Source organism: Myodes glareolus, chromosome 13 (genome assembly GCF_982192425.1).
Source record: "Myodes glareolus chromosome 13, mMyoGla1.1, whole genome shotgun sequence".
Lineage (NCBI taxonomy): Eukaryota > Metazoa > Chordata > Mammalia > Rodentia > Cricetidae > Myodes > Myodes glareolus.
The window spans coordinates 33,022,130-33,036,420 of NC_142038.1; positions in this window are offsets into that span (position 1 = coordinate 33,022,130).

Below are 14,291 nucleotides of genomic sequence, written 5' to 3' on the forward strand. Positions count from 1 at the left end.
GTCGTTAGAGCCAGGAACCACATCACATTTAGGCTTTTACTAGCTAGTAGCATTGCCAGCCTGGTTTGCAGAACAAGTTCCAGGACACCCAGAGTTACACATAGAGGAACCCTGTCTCGAAAAACAAAAGCAAACAAGCAAAAAATTGAATAAATTTGCTTAAGTGAGTCAATACTAGTGTACAATCCCTAAGAAATAGAGGGTCAGAAATGCTAAAATCCTTGCCAATGGCACCATGGCCGACACTACCACCAAAGCCAAAACAGCTACAATGTGAAGACCTAACAACTTAAGTAAATAAGGATAATATTTTTCTGAGTTGGTGTAAAACAAGAGTGTGAGGTTTGCACCTGACACAGAGAAAGTTTTTCAGTACATATCAGAAGAAATGCCCTCACATGGTAAACTGATATTAACGAGTAAGGAATAAGGCAAAGAGCAGACAGCTTCTTTTAAATTAATTCTTAATCTGTGAGTCCTGACCCCTTTAGGGGTCGAATATCATATATCCTGCGTACCAGATATTTATATTACAATTCATAACAGCAGCAAAATTACAGTTTTGAAATAGCAATGAAATAATCTTGTGACTGGGGTCACCACAGCGTGAGGTGTTGCAGCATCAGGAAAGTTGAGAACCAATGTTTAGATTTTCAACAGCTCAAGGCTATGTGTTCGGAGATGACAGAACTTCACATGACCTTTGGAAAGCAAATATTTGAAACAGCGTTTGCTCTCATGCTCAGCCATGGCCATGTTACATAGTCTTGTTTTGTTTTTTTTTCCTACCTAATAATTTTAATTCTAAGCACAAGGGAGACAATTAAATAGGTTTTCCTGGAATATTCTCCATTTTACACAGCTAGTAGTGGTCTAATAATAGTTTCTATTGCAATATAATGTATTAGTTGGTGTCCTTGATTAATACACTGCCTCATGCTTTGAGGTGTTGTGTCAAATCATCAAAACGTTTTGGAGATAGCCCAGGGTAAACCTTTGCCTTGCCATCTCTGAAGTGAGAGAGTTTTTATGGTGGTCACTGCAAGGCTTATCCAAGCATTTAAAAATACTACAAGGAGACTCCTTGCCCCCTGGTCAGAGGATAAATCTGGGACACATGCTTCCCGAGCTTCAAACCCAGATTAAGGTGCAACCAATAATTTGAAGACTTACAGACCTTGGAAGACAGAGTCAGAATTCAGGAATCAGAATTAACTCTTGGAAGAGAAAGGATGCAGTTAAACAAAGAAAAATTAATACTCCAAAAGATTTGAGGAACTATTGTATAGGTATGGAAACAAGCAAGAACTTTTTTGTTTTGGTTTTGTTTTTTGTTTGTTTTTTGTTTTTTGTTTTGTTTTGAGACAGGGTTTCTCTGTAGCTTTGGAGCCTGTCCTGGAACTTGTTCTTTAGACCAGACTGGCCTCGAACTCACAGAGATCTGCCTACTTCTGCCTCCTGAGTGATGGAATTAAAGGTATGTGCCATTACCTTTTGGCTACAAGCAAGAACCTTTAAAAACAAATATTAAAGATTATCGAAATAGAAGTTCTCTGTGACTAGAGAACTCAGCACCGTGGTTAGGCGTACGGTCAAGTGAACGAGTGAGAAAAGAATCGATTGCAGTGATCTGCTGGAGTGTAGGGAAAAGGACAGTGTGCTGCCCTGACTATGTGTAGTCTGAGTCCAGATGTGAAAACCCTAAGCCCTCTTACCTCAAAGTGTGAATGTACAGAAAGGAGTCATAGAAGAGATAACTGTGGCTAATGAGGTCCTCTGAGTGAGCCTTGTTCAGTCTCTCTGACATTCTTGAAACGGGATGAAATCTGAACACATGAAAAGACATACCAGATACGGGTGCTCATAGTGAAACATATATGAGAGAAAGGAGAGAGGCACCCAGACACCCCAGCCTGACTGGCACTCCTAGCTTCCAAGAGACAGTTTCTGTTGTATAACCTACCCGGTCTATGGCATTTTGACAGTTATTATTAGCAAAATAATACAGACAAATACAAAGAAACAAACAACAACAAAATATGGCAAGTATGAGAAAATGGTTAAGAAACACAGACAGCACACCTTAATTATATAAAAAAAAACCCAGAAATTGAATAAGATTTCCAGGAAGCAGGCTGGAGCTGGAGAGATGGCTCAGTGCTTCAGAGCATTAGCTGTTCTTCCAGAGGACTGGTGTTCAATTCCCAGCCCCCACATAGCAGATAACAATTGTCTGTAACTCCTGCTCCAGGGTACCCGATACCTCCATACAGATACACATTCAGGTAAAACACCAATGCACATACATTAAAAAAAGGGGGGTGGGTAGGTAAAGTAAAGATAGTGGAAGAAAGAATATAATCAAGACACGAGGAGCAAGTCAGTAAACAGTCTTCCTTGATGGCCTCTGCTTCAGTTCCTGCCTCCAGGTTCCTGACCTGTTTGAGTTCCTGTGTTAACTCCCTTCAGAGACAGACTGTGATGAGGATGTGTGAGTCAAATAAACCATTTCTTCCCCAAGTTGCTTCTGCTCATAGTCTTTATTGCAGTCATAAAATCAAACTAGGATAATAAGTAAATCAGGAAATTTTTTTCTATCAGTACAATTACCTGTTTTCCACCTATGTGCACAATGAATTTCTTGCATGCAGTCCTTCAGAGAGAGAGAGAGAGAGAGAGAGAGAGAGAGAGAGAGAGAGTTCTTGAAGCCTCTGCTTTTGCTTCCCATTGCTAAATTCATGGTTAGAGCTAGATCAAGTTTAGAATGTATTTACTCCAAACCTCTTCATGGAAATGAAGCAATTGAGACTCAGCTTACATACCAGGTGGCCTAAAATTTTTGTCATTCCAAATTGCTTGACATGTTGTCCCCCCCCCCCCTTTGATTTGAGCCTTTTCAGTGACACATTTGGCTCTGGTAACCAGCTGTCTGGAAGTCCTCCAGGAGTCCACTCTGAACTTACAATTTAGGAAGCAGGCAGAGTCACCAGAAATGACGGGTGTATGTAATTTCCAAGATTGGCTATAAAGGCCATGCAATTCACTCTCAGAGATCTAAAGTCTGAGGTGCCTGTAGTGGATGGTACCGTGTGTGCCATTTCTACAAGGTGCCAGACTGTGAGAGAAGTTGCTGTGGATTCTCCACGGGTTCTCTATCTCAAGCCACTAAGTCACCTCCATTGGCGCCCTGTTGAGCAGAAAACTCTGCCAGCAAGGTATGATCTTACTACTGTCATTCAATATTGTGAAACTTATTAGGTTCAACGGTCCTCGATGCTTCTAGTTCTGGGCTTGGCTTGACACAAAACTACAGAGAATAGGAACCATGATTGGAATGGTCAAGATTCCTAGGGTTGCTTCAGTACGGGGCCAGTGTTCACTCTACCAGAAACCAGTCTTGGAATGTGTCTTTTCTAAATTGGGATGGATTCCCTTTAGGATGTGAGATACAGTTGTCTAGATATCATCATCGCCATCATCATGATCATCAGGGTCTACATATAGTAAACAGCCTTTTAATAACAAAATGGACATAGGAATAAAGTTTTTTTTTTAAGACGTAGGTTTTGCTGATGGTATACTTCTATATTACCCTTGGATAATCAATCACATAAGATAAACTGGAGAATACTTTGAACAGAGAAACTTTAAAGAATTAACTGTGGAGCCTGGCAGTGGTGGTTCATGCCTTTAAGCCCAGTACTTGGGAGGCAGAGGGAGAGGATCTCGAAGTTTAAGGCCAGCCTGCTCTACAGAGTGAGTTTCAGGACAGCCAGGGCTACAGAGAAAAACCCTATCTTAATAAACAAGACAATAGCAATAAAAATAATTGACTATGGGTTGGAGTGATGGTTCCAGTGTTAAAAGTACACACTGCTCTTGCAGAGGACCTGAGGTCAGTGCACAGAACCCCAATGAGATAGCTCACAACTGCCTGTGACTCTGGCACCAGGGGATTCAATAACCTCTTCTGTACGCTTTGGATACCTGCATTCACTAGAGAACAATTACCCATAAGGACTAGGGACACACCTCACAGGCAGAGTGCTTGCCTGGCATACAGAGCACAGAGCATGGATTTGATCCTTAAGATTACAAAAAAAAAAAAAAAAAAAGAAAGAAAGAAAGAAAGAAAGGAAAAAGAGGGGGAACCAACCATAAAAGGCAACTGTAGTAACAATGGAATGACTAGTAAAAAGTAAAGAGAAAAGAAAAAGTAAAGAATGATCCAAATTGTCTGGAATACACTTGGCTAGCATATGTGAGATTGATCTCTAGCACCACCACAAACACAACAAACAAACAAAAAAAAACATTAGAGAACATGGGAGCTCTACATTTCAAAAGCTAGAAGAAAAGATATTGAAAGTTTTTATCATAAAGATGTGAATCTTAGAAGTGACAGATACATTTACCCCAATTAGAACATCACACCACGTGTATATGTGTATGTGTAGAACACGATACTCAGTGTTCAAAATTTGCAGTATTTCATGTATCAGTTAAAAAACCAAGAACAGGGATAGCAAGAAGAGTGTTTAACATCTGAAGTTATAAAATATAATGTAGTATTGGGATAAAGCCCAAGAGTAATGCTCTTACCTTACCCATACCTTGACACACACACTCAAAGTTGTGATGGACATCTTCAAGGGTAGCCAGGCATGGTGGTACATACCTTTAATTCCAACACTCTAGAGACAGAGGCAGGAGGATCTCCATGAGTTCAAGGCTGGCCAGTTCAGTAGAGTGAGCTCCAGGACAGCCAGGGCTGCAAAAGTTAACCCCTCTCTCAGAATCAAACCAAAGTCCGTGTGTCATGAGAAATGGTATCCGGACTGTCAATGTGTGCGCATACGTACATGTGCGCCCATTCATATGGAGGCCAGAGCTCAGTGTCTGACATCTTCCTCAATCACTCTGCACCTTTATCTCCTAGAGACAAGGTCCCTCACTTAGTCCATTTGACTAAGCAGGTTGGCCAATGAACTGCAAGGATACATTCATCTCCTCCCATCTAGTTCCAGAGCTGGGGTTACAGGTGTTTATCACTAAGTTTTTACCTAGGTTCTTGGGGTCCATACTGAACTCTCTCTCTCAGTCAGAATAATACCTTTAAAGAAGGGAATGTTCAAGCCCAGTGGAGTCACACAAGAAGAACGTGCAAGGAATGTCTCCTCTGGAAAATCCTCTCCTGTGTATATCTGAAGAGGTATTTAGCTACCATATTGCCTAGAAGAATACTAAGGAAAACTGGAAGGCCCAACTAGAGCCAACCTTTTGACATTGTAATATAGTACAGTCATCTGCAAAGTTAACACAAACCAAGCAACCAAACACACACACACACACCACCTCATAATATTTTAAAATATTTTAAGTTTACGATTTTGTCTTAGGCTATGTTCATCAGAAGCCTTGGCTTCACACAGCCGCTGGGCCTGAGGTAGACACTAGCGTGTGAGAGTAAGCGATTGAATGTTGTTGCTTCCGGTCCACTTGAGGAGCTTTCAATGGCGAGTCTTGGTTCTGGAGAGACATCCTGTGCTTCAGGAACCCACCAGCTGAACACACAGGAACCAAAACACACAGCCCTTTATGTCTGCAATTCTTCAACACCTTCAGCTAATAATGCTTAGCATTGTGGCTGCCAGCAAGGAAAAGCATCTTAAGGACTCAGCCCCACCTCGCCTACCTGATTGAATAGGTCGATTGAGTTCAGAGAAACCAAGAAAAGAATACTGGAATTACGGTCTGCTGTGTGCCAGGATTTCACCTTAGGATAGAAAGCTTGAACTTCTCATTTCAACTTCTATGAAGGATTACTTAGATATTTTCCAGAGGTGAATGTTTTGCTAGTGATGGTCACATGTTATGATCAAATTTATTCTTTTCTTCTTAAAAAAAAGGATTATGAATATTGTGTGTATGTGAGTATGTGCATGCCATAGCTCTCCCATGGAGGTCAAAGGACAGCTCTGTGGAGTTGCTTCTCTTCTCCCACCTTTCTGTGGGGTCTAGAGGTTGACCTCAGGTCGTCAGGCTTGCTCAGCAATCTTGCCAGCCCCATTATTGTCTAATCATAGCTGCTATGTGACTACTATGTAATACCGTGTAAATGTGGTTTCTCATTTTGCTATTTCAAACCCATATGTCACTATAAATAGACATGCAGTTTCTTTTTGGGGTAATCATACTGTTCTAAAATTACATTGTGGTGACGGTTGCAAAGCTGAATGTTAAAATTCATTTAATTTTACACTTCCCTGAAATAAAACGAATGGAGGCTTTTCAGGCTGCAAATCGCTTGATTATTCTGCATTATGTGTAACACTCGATTGTTTGCTCCTTAGACATACTCCCAACTCCTTGCTTGTTTTTTGTTTTGACTAAATTTACCTTTCTTTTTATTTGTTCAAGTTCTTATTTTTCCTTCCTTTTTTTCTTTTTTCTTTTTAGTCAGATCTCATATGCAACCCTGGCTAGACTGGAACTCTGAGCAGATACTACATAGATGAGGTTGGCCTTGAAACCTTAGTGATGCTCCTGCCTCTGCCTCCTGAGTACTGTGGTTATTGGTATATACCACTATACTGGGTTTCTTAAAGATTCATATTTTCTACCCCATACTTATATGTTGGTATTCTTCGATGGCCCAGTTCTGATCTCATGCTCTGTTTAATGACTTCAATTTTGACTTTAGTGGGCATGTGTTTCATTTACAGGGAGCCCCCACTCAGTTTTCATTCAGTAAAACCCTTTCTCACTCTGGCTAGTTTAGTTAGGTTGGAGAATAGTCATATAGACTTTGCATCTTCTGCTTTGAGAGTTTCTAAATTCAGGATTTCCTTAGTCCAGAAGAAGAGTTAGCTGATTTTCTGTTTGTCTTCGGACAGGGATGGTATAGGTCAAGTTGGCCTCAAAGTTGCTGCCTCGCTGAGGATGACCTTAAGTTTCTGACCCTGCTGCTTCCACCTCCTAAGTGCTGGAGTCATAGACTTGTGCCAACACGCTGAGTTTCTTCAGGTCTGGGGATCAAACCCAGCATGCTAGATAAGTCCTCTCCCCGCTGAGGTCCATCCCCAGTCTGGTTATCTTCTGTTCATTGAATGTACTCATTAGCTTAAAAAATATCTCAGTGCGTTCTGATGGCTTGCTATTCATTTCTTGTCCCTACACTTCTGGAAAATCTATAAATTAATACCAAACACTTTTAATAGCTTGATTTCTAAAAAGACATATCCAGACATGTATTTTATGATGCATTTGCGAACTCTTAGACCTTTTCAGAATACTTTTTATATATGTCAATAAAAGCCTGTAAATTAGAAGATATTGAGGTGTTTCCCATAGTTACTATTAAGGGTAGGCCACCACCCTATGACTAACTCAAACTCCTCTTTGCAGGACTTGTGACATGAGGCGGCCATGTCTTTGGTTGACACAGCACAAAGCCAAGGGCTCACTAGCAAGCACAGGGTAGCCAGATGCCAGCTTCCTTTGTTCCCAAAGGGGACTTTGGTATCAGTTCCTAATAGACATATCTGCCACACGACTTCACTCTGTACCCTGTTGTTCTCCTTCAAGACTTCAAGCCAACCTGGGCTGACACTGAAGCTCTGATCTTCCCTCCCCTGCATGGTGTCCATCTGCTCGGCAGACCTTTCCTCCATCTCTGCTTGAGTATGGCAATCAGTTTAACCTGCTTCTTCCCCAGAGCCTAGACTGATTCCTTAGATAAAACTAGCCTTTCTTCTTCCCCCAAGTCATACTTTCTGTACTTATTACCATAAATCAATTCCTTTTCCATTTGGCAAGCACCTTATCTTACATAGGAAGCTTGAATCATTGCAAGGCAGAGGCAAGGTCCTCTGTCTTTTCACGTCTCCTGTGAACCTCGTAAATTGCCATAGAGCTTTGCTGAATTACGCTATAAATGCCTCAAACTTAATCATGGAAAATGAGTTAATATTTATTGAATGTTTAGTGTGATTCTGTGCACAGACTGTTGCACAGGTGTTTGTTAACTAAAGTGAAAGGTTGATAGGACATAAGCTTGGATTTAGAAGGACTATTGTTATTGTAATTACTGAAAATGGTGTCTATAATTTATTAACAGACTCAGATAATTTCCTCTTTATTACCACACTCCTCCGAATGTGGAACCATGGATGGAAACACAGCTTTCTTTTTATATTCTGTTCCTTTTTCTAATTACATATCATTTCTCTCACAGTGATAGTTAAATCTCATTATATTTAATGATTTATCCATTTTCTGCTGTAACAGTTTTATCAGCGACTCCTTGTATTATAATCTCATTATTTCACAAAATTATATCCTATTTGTTAAGAACAGTAACTGTTACCATGATTTTATCTTCAATGCTCTTTTCAGTGTCTACGTCTTAGCCCTCTTTGTGAAAAGATTAAACATTTTTCTTCTCTTCCTTTAGTCAAATTCTGTTCAATGTTGCATATATAAGTGTCTTTCACTGCATGTTGCTATTTTATTTGAAGAATTTAATTCTTCATTTGAACTGTGCAGATCTCGTTTCTACTTCTATGTTTTGAGGGAATAAGGAGGTACACACTGAGGAAATGTAAATTACCATTTTCCCTTTATCCTGAAGTATAATATATCTGTAATGAAATACTGAATCTTTATTTCTTAATTTCTGCTGACTCTATTTTCCCTACGGAACTGATAGTTTCACTTCTTGATTGAAATGTATTTCATGGTGGGAAGATGTAAAGTGTCCAACCCACTCTCAAAGATGTATGCTGGAACTTCATATGGAACATTTCAGAGTTTCACCATCTATGGGCTTAAATGTGCGCTTGGGTAACTACACACACACACACACACACACACACACACACACACACACACACACACACACACGGTGTTTCCGAGTCTTAGCTCCTGAGAAAATACATTTTGTCACAAAAAAAAAAAAACCCTGTCACCGATCAGTGTCATGCTTTCTACCTGACATAGTGTGGATCTTGAGTGGAAGCTTCACCACTTTATTTTTCTTTGATATGAAAATGTTTAAATTCCTTCGAATTTAATTTCGAAGGAACAGAACTCACCCCCTCTAATGCTCCTATGGGTAACCTAAAAGGGTTATAATGCCAGTGCATACTTTTGTGGCAGGCTAAAACAGCAGCGAAGCATACAACGCTCCTGGGGAAAATCTCGAATTTCTTTGTTTAATGAGAATTGTATTTAGCTTGCTGGTCTGCTTTAAAGATTAAATACATTAATGTGCATGAAGAATGAAGAAGAATTTTTGGAGCATGTCAGTCAGCCATGTTTTCAGTTGCTGTTTTTCTTACCATCTGTTTTTGTTTGTTTATTTGTTTGTTGTTACTGGATTTTTTTCAAGACAGGGTTTCTTTGTGTACCTCTGGCTGTGCTGGAACTTACTCTCCAGACCAGGTTGGCCTTAAACTCAGAGACCAGCCTGCCTCTGCCTCCTGATGTCTGGAATTAAAGGAATGTGCCACCATCGCCTGGCTAAATACAAGATTTTTGGGTTAAAACATTTCAGAACAGAGTAAATAATATTTAAAATTAAAGTAAATGTTCATTTGTTCTATTACTCTTTATGGGAGTCCTCTAAGAAGCAGGGCCTCACAATGAGAACCTAAACAAACAGAAAGCATTAGATGAAGGGTACATTAAAATCTATTTTTAGGGGTCAGAGGAGTGTCTTAGTGGTTAAGAGTACCTGATGCTCTTCTAGAGGACCCAAGTCTAATTCCTCCCTTGACCCATGTAGTGTAGCTCCCAACTGCCTGTGACATCAGCTCTAAGGAATCTGAAGTCCTTTCTGGTACCTGCACACGCGTGGCATACATTCACACAGAAACATGCACATAAATAAGGCTGAATGTTTAACAGCCTCCCAATAAGATTGTTGTGTTTTATGCCTTACACGTGTGTGTGTATGTATGTGTGTGCGCATGTGTGTGCAAATGTGGGTAGAGAGTGAGGGATGAGGAAGAACAGGACACATCCAACAGGCTAGCTTGCCAGTGCCTGTTGAGCTATAGAAAGCTGCACAACCCAGGCCCAGGAACCAGCCAATCAGGAGGCCAAGAGCTACATTTCCATGTTGACGATTGGCTAGTAGTCTGGAGGCTGGCTGAGCTGCAAGAGGATGGGAAAGAAAAGCTCTCCTGAGAAGACACCAGAACAACTCTCTGTTGTTTATGCATATTCTCCAAATGATTGTAGCGATTCATCCTTTAGGAAGGCTCATTTACAAAACCGAAGAGGCGCCCTGTTCTCAGCGACCAGAGGTATTCAAGGGCCAAGAAGCTGAGCAGAATGGAATTCCTCTTTAAAAGGAGCATTAGGTTCCAGATTTCTTCTAACCAAATATGTGAGGACTGTCTAGGAGAAGCATACAACAAGGATCATGCATCAATAATTAGGCGCGTGGCTGGTGTTGATGAGCCCCGCTGCTTTATTCCAAGTGTGCCAGCTTCATGACATCTGACCAGAGTAGCTTTCACAAAGTGTAAAAATCCTTTTCAGTAGACTGAGCACTTTTGTAGTTAAGGGTGTTCCGCCATCCCCAGAAACAAAGCTGTCTTGTTTCTTTTTTTTTATTTCCTCCCGTGGTCATATATGTACAATAGTCATGTATTTATCAGTGTGTTTCATAATGCTCTCCCGAATATTCATGCCTGTAAGTACCTGCTCTCAGTGAATCATGGAGAGATTCTCCCAACAGTAGGACACAAAAAAGGGAAGGGGACAGGGAATGTAATGGCTGCATCCAGCAGCCTTTTGTCCTCCCCAGCTTGGTGGCCTTCTACTCTGATTCACATAGAGCAGTGAGAACATTGCACCTACAAGTTTTTAAATTCCGGTTTGCAATATTTTCCCCCATAGACTCTCTTTCCGCCAGTGGAACTAGCGCCGCAGTGCACATTAAGCAGAAGTATTTTGCAGACTTTCCCAGTGACCATTCCTTGGCTGGCTAACAGACCAGCCATTCAGAAGCAATTTTCTTCAGGCTGAAATTATGTGCTGACCGGAGCAGATCACTTCCCATAATAACCCTTCCCCCACCCAGCGCTAAATACAATCTGTCTCCTACTCGCTGTAATAACGTGCAAATGACTGTAATTTTGCAGACAAGAAACAGCCCAAAGTGAAACGTGTCTAAACAGAGGTCGATTTGAAAAATCAGGGCTATTACCTAAATCTGTAAAATACATATTGTGATAAAACCGGCAACAGCAGTCTCCAATGAACAGTTCTGAAAAACGCAGCCTGTGTTTTGATCTTCTTTATGCACCGGTCTTCAGAGGAATAAAAGCGAATCCTTTCCTAGAAATGGTTTCACTGCATGTGATGTAAATTGTCTAACTTTGCTAGCTGATCCCGTACCCTGCTAGGGCACCACAGCCCGCACCGCCCTGACAGTGCCTAGGGCCAAGCTGAGGTATGATTTCAGCCACCTCGCATTGACCTACATTGCTCCTCTCTCAAGGCAATCAGCATAAGAGTGTTTGCCTTTTTTTTTTTTAAAAAAAATGCTGTTTTGCTGGGTTCTCTCGAAGTGAAACACAGCAGGCTCAGGCTTCTGCCTCTTCTTCTCTGCTAAGGCATTGGAACTGCACAAGAAAACAGGAGTTATTCACGCATACAGGGAGAAGCTACCCGTCTTTTTCTTTCTGTCTTGGTATTGAACCCATGCCCTCGAGCAGGCTAGGCAAGCACCCTGCCATGAAACTGTACCCCTAGCTTTTTATTTCTTGACTATTAAAATGCATTACAATGTTAAATCAGTTGATAAATTCGCCTTCTATCATCATCCCCAGCTGTATAAGTTAAGATATACTGCAAAGCGTTATCCAGAAGGCATGACTCTCTCTATCTTTGTGACTTGATTCTTAGTGAGCAGGAGAGAAACCCCACCTGAACCGCTAATGTAGCAATGTTGAAAGACGTGGAAGAGTATCTGTATTTGTGGAATGTCTACCAGAAATGTGTTTATCCCGCAGGGAATATCATCAGGTTTTTCCTCCCTCACTCTCTCTACCCCATGCTTCCCTCTACCAAGGACTTGAAATGTATACAAAATCATTTTTCCCCTTGACACTTTATTTTGGTTCAAGGTTACTTCAGAACAATGTAAAACATCAAATGTCTGACCAAAAGAACACTGCGCGGCTCTTTTTGATGACAGTCATCCAGAGCTAGATAGTGCTAGAAGGACTCCAAGGAAACCTGAGTTGGACTTTGTACGCAGGGGAAAAGGGTAGCAGGTTTTTTTTTTGTTGTTGTTGTTTGTTTGTTTTGTTTTGGGCTTTTTCTCGTTATTTTGTTTGTTTGCTTTTTTTCCTTAGTGTTCCTTTAACAACTAGGAACACTTATCTGTAGGTGGAAGGAGTGACAATCTTCTAATGTTTGTGTCAGTGTTTCATTAATCAAGCCGCATTCTCTAGAAGGGAGTGGGTCCCCTGCCCACTGCCTTGGGGAGGACCACTGCTTAAGGGCTCCAGGCAGATACAAATGTTTCCCTATTGTCTTGTTCTGTAGCTAATATGTTTCTCATTACATCTAAATTAAGTTCCCTTCCCCATAAGTTAAGCTAATTTTTACATAGAATTCCTATTTTAAGATTTCCCTTCCTATTTCTTCTCATGGTCTCGGGAACTTCCAAGGACGCCCAAGTCTGTGGTCTTGTGTAGATTCAGAAAAGCTTTGACTTGTCCCAAAGTAAATTAAAACTCAAGAAACTCTGTCTAAGGGGCATGATGACACGTTATCATCATACCATTCGGAAAGCAGAGCCGGAGCTACCTGGTGAAATGATCATGAAAAAAAAAAAAAAAAAAAAAAAGGAAAGGAGGCAAAACTGATTTCTGGCCCTTAGTAATACACCCCTAAATCAGAAGAGTCACAAATAAAGACCACCTTGATTTTCTGTGGTACCTCCTCTTACGCTCTTTGCAGATACAAAATAAAAAAAAAAAAAAACCAAGTCTCCTGGCAGGATCTTTCTACCTCCTTGCTAATGATGTGTTACGTGTAGTGCTGAGCTGATTTGGGCGCCCATGGAGGGGTGGTGGCGGTTACTATTGCAGGTAGGATGACACGCTTTAATTACCTTCTTTACACTAACCTCATGTTTAGCCCACCCCTCAATTCTGCCCTTTTACTCAGACATCTGCTCCGTCTCTCATGTCTCTGGGTAGACACCCAATGAAACGTAAAATTACAAGTGTGCACTGAAAGAGTTCACTGGTCTAATCACGGAAAAGTAGTAGACACTGTTAGGAAAACAGGGACACTATGGACACATTACCTTGATAAGAAATATAGGTCAGGAATTTGAAAGGGACTAGAGGGCACAGGAGGAGTTGGAGGGGTGGAACGTAAGGATGGATATTATGTAAATACAACAATACTCGTGTGTGAAGTTCTCGAAAGCATTAAATTAAAAATAATCGAGACGAAACATTTCAGCTCTGTAAACAGAACCAAACTTTTCAGTTTCGTGAGGGTGGAGAGTAGCTGGTAGCTAATTATCTTTCTTTCAGTTTTCTATTAACTGTGTGTCTTCTGATGCCTCTTGATTGTCCCCCCCACCCCTTGTCAAACAAAGCAAAAGCCAGTGTGACAATAGTAGTCTGCTCAGAAGTTGCCTGGAAGAATCTGGGGAGTGGAAGAGATGGGGTGGAGAATAAAGGACTGAGGGAATCTTAAAATGGAAAGAAAAAGGCTTTAATTTGCCAGAATAACTTGAATTAAATCTGTAATCAAGTTGGACATAAACCTTCATCTTTGGCCAGTGGTGTTTAATTTTTAGGTTTTGGTGTTGAAATCAGGGCTAGATTCAAGTACACATCTCGATGGTTAAATTTTGGATTCGGTTATACTAAACCTGTGGTCCAACTCTGTGATTTCTTCAGGAAGGGTATGTTTTGAAAGTGTCGCTAGATAATGTTTAAATACCCTGTGAAGTAATTTTGTTTTAAGAGCTAAGGATTGATTTTTTTCTAAACTAATAACAACGTATGGGATTACCATAACCCAAAATGGAGACACACACATACACACACACACACACACACACACACACACACACACACACACACAGGACACAGGAAGTGCACAAGCCTGAGATGGTCTTTGAGGAACCACAATTCTTAGAAAAGTTAAGACTCTCTATATGTATTACCCTGTTACCAATACACAATGCAAAACTTGTATAGTCAAAAATACTATTCAGACATCAGTGCTAAAATGGTAGATGAGTGGAC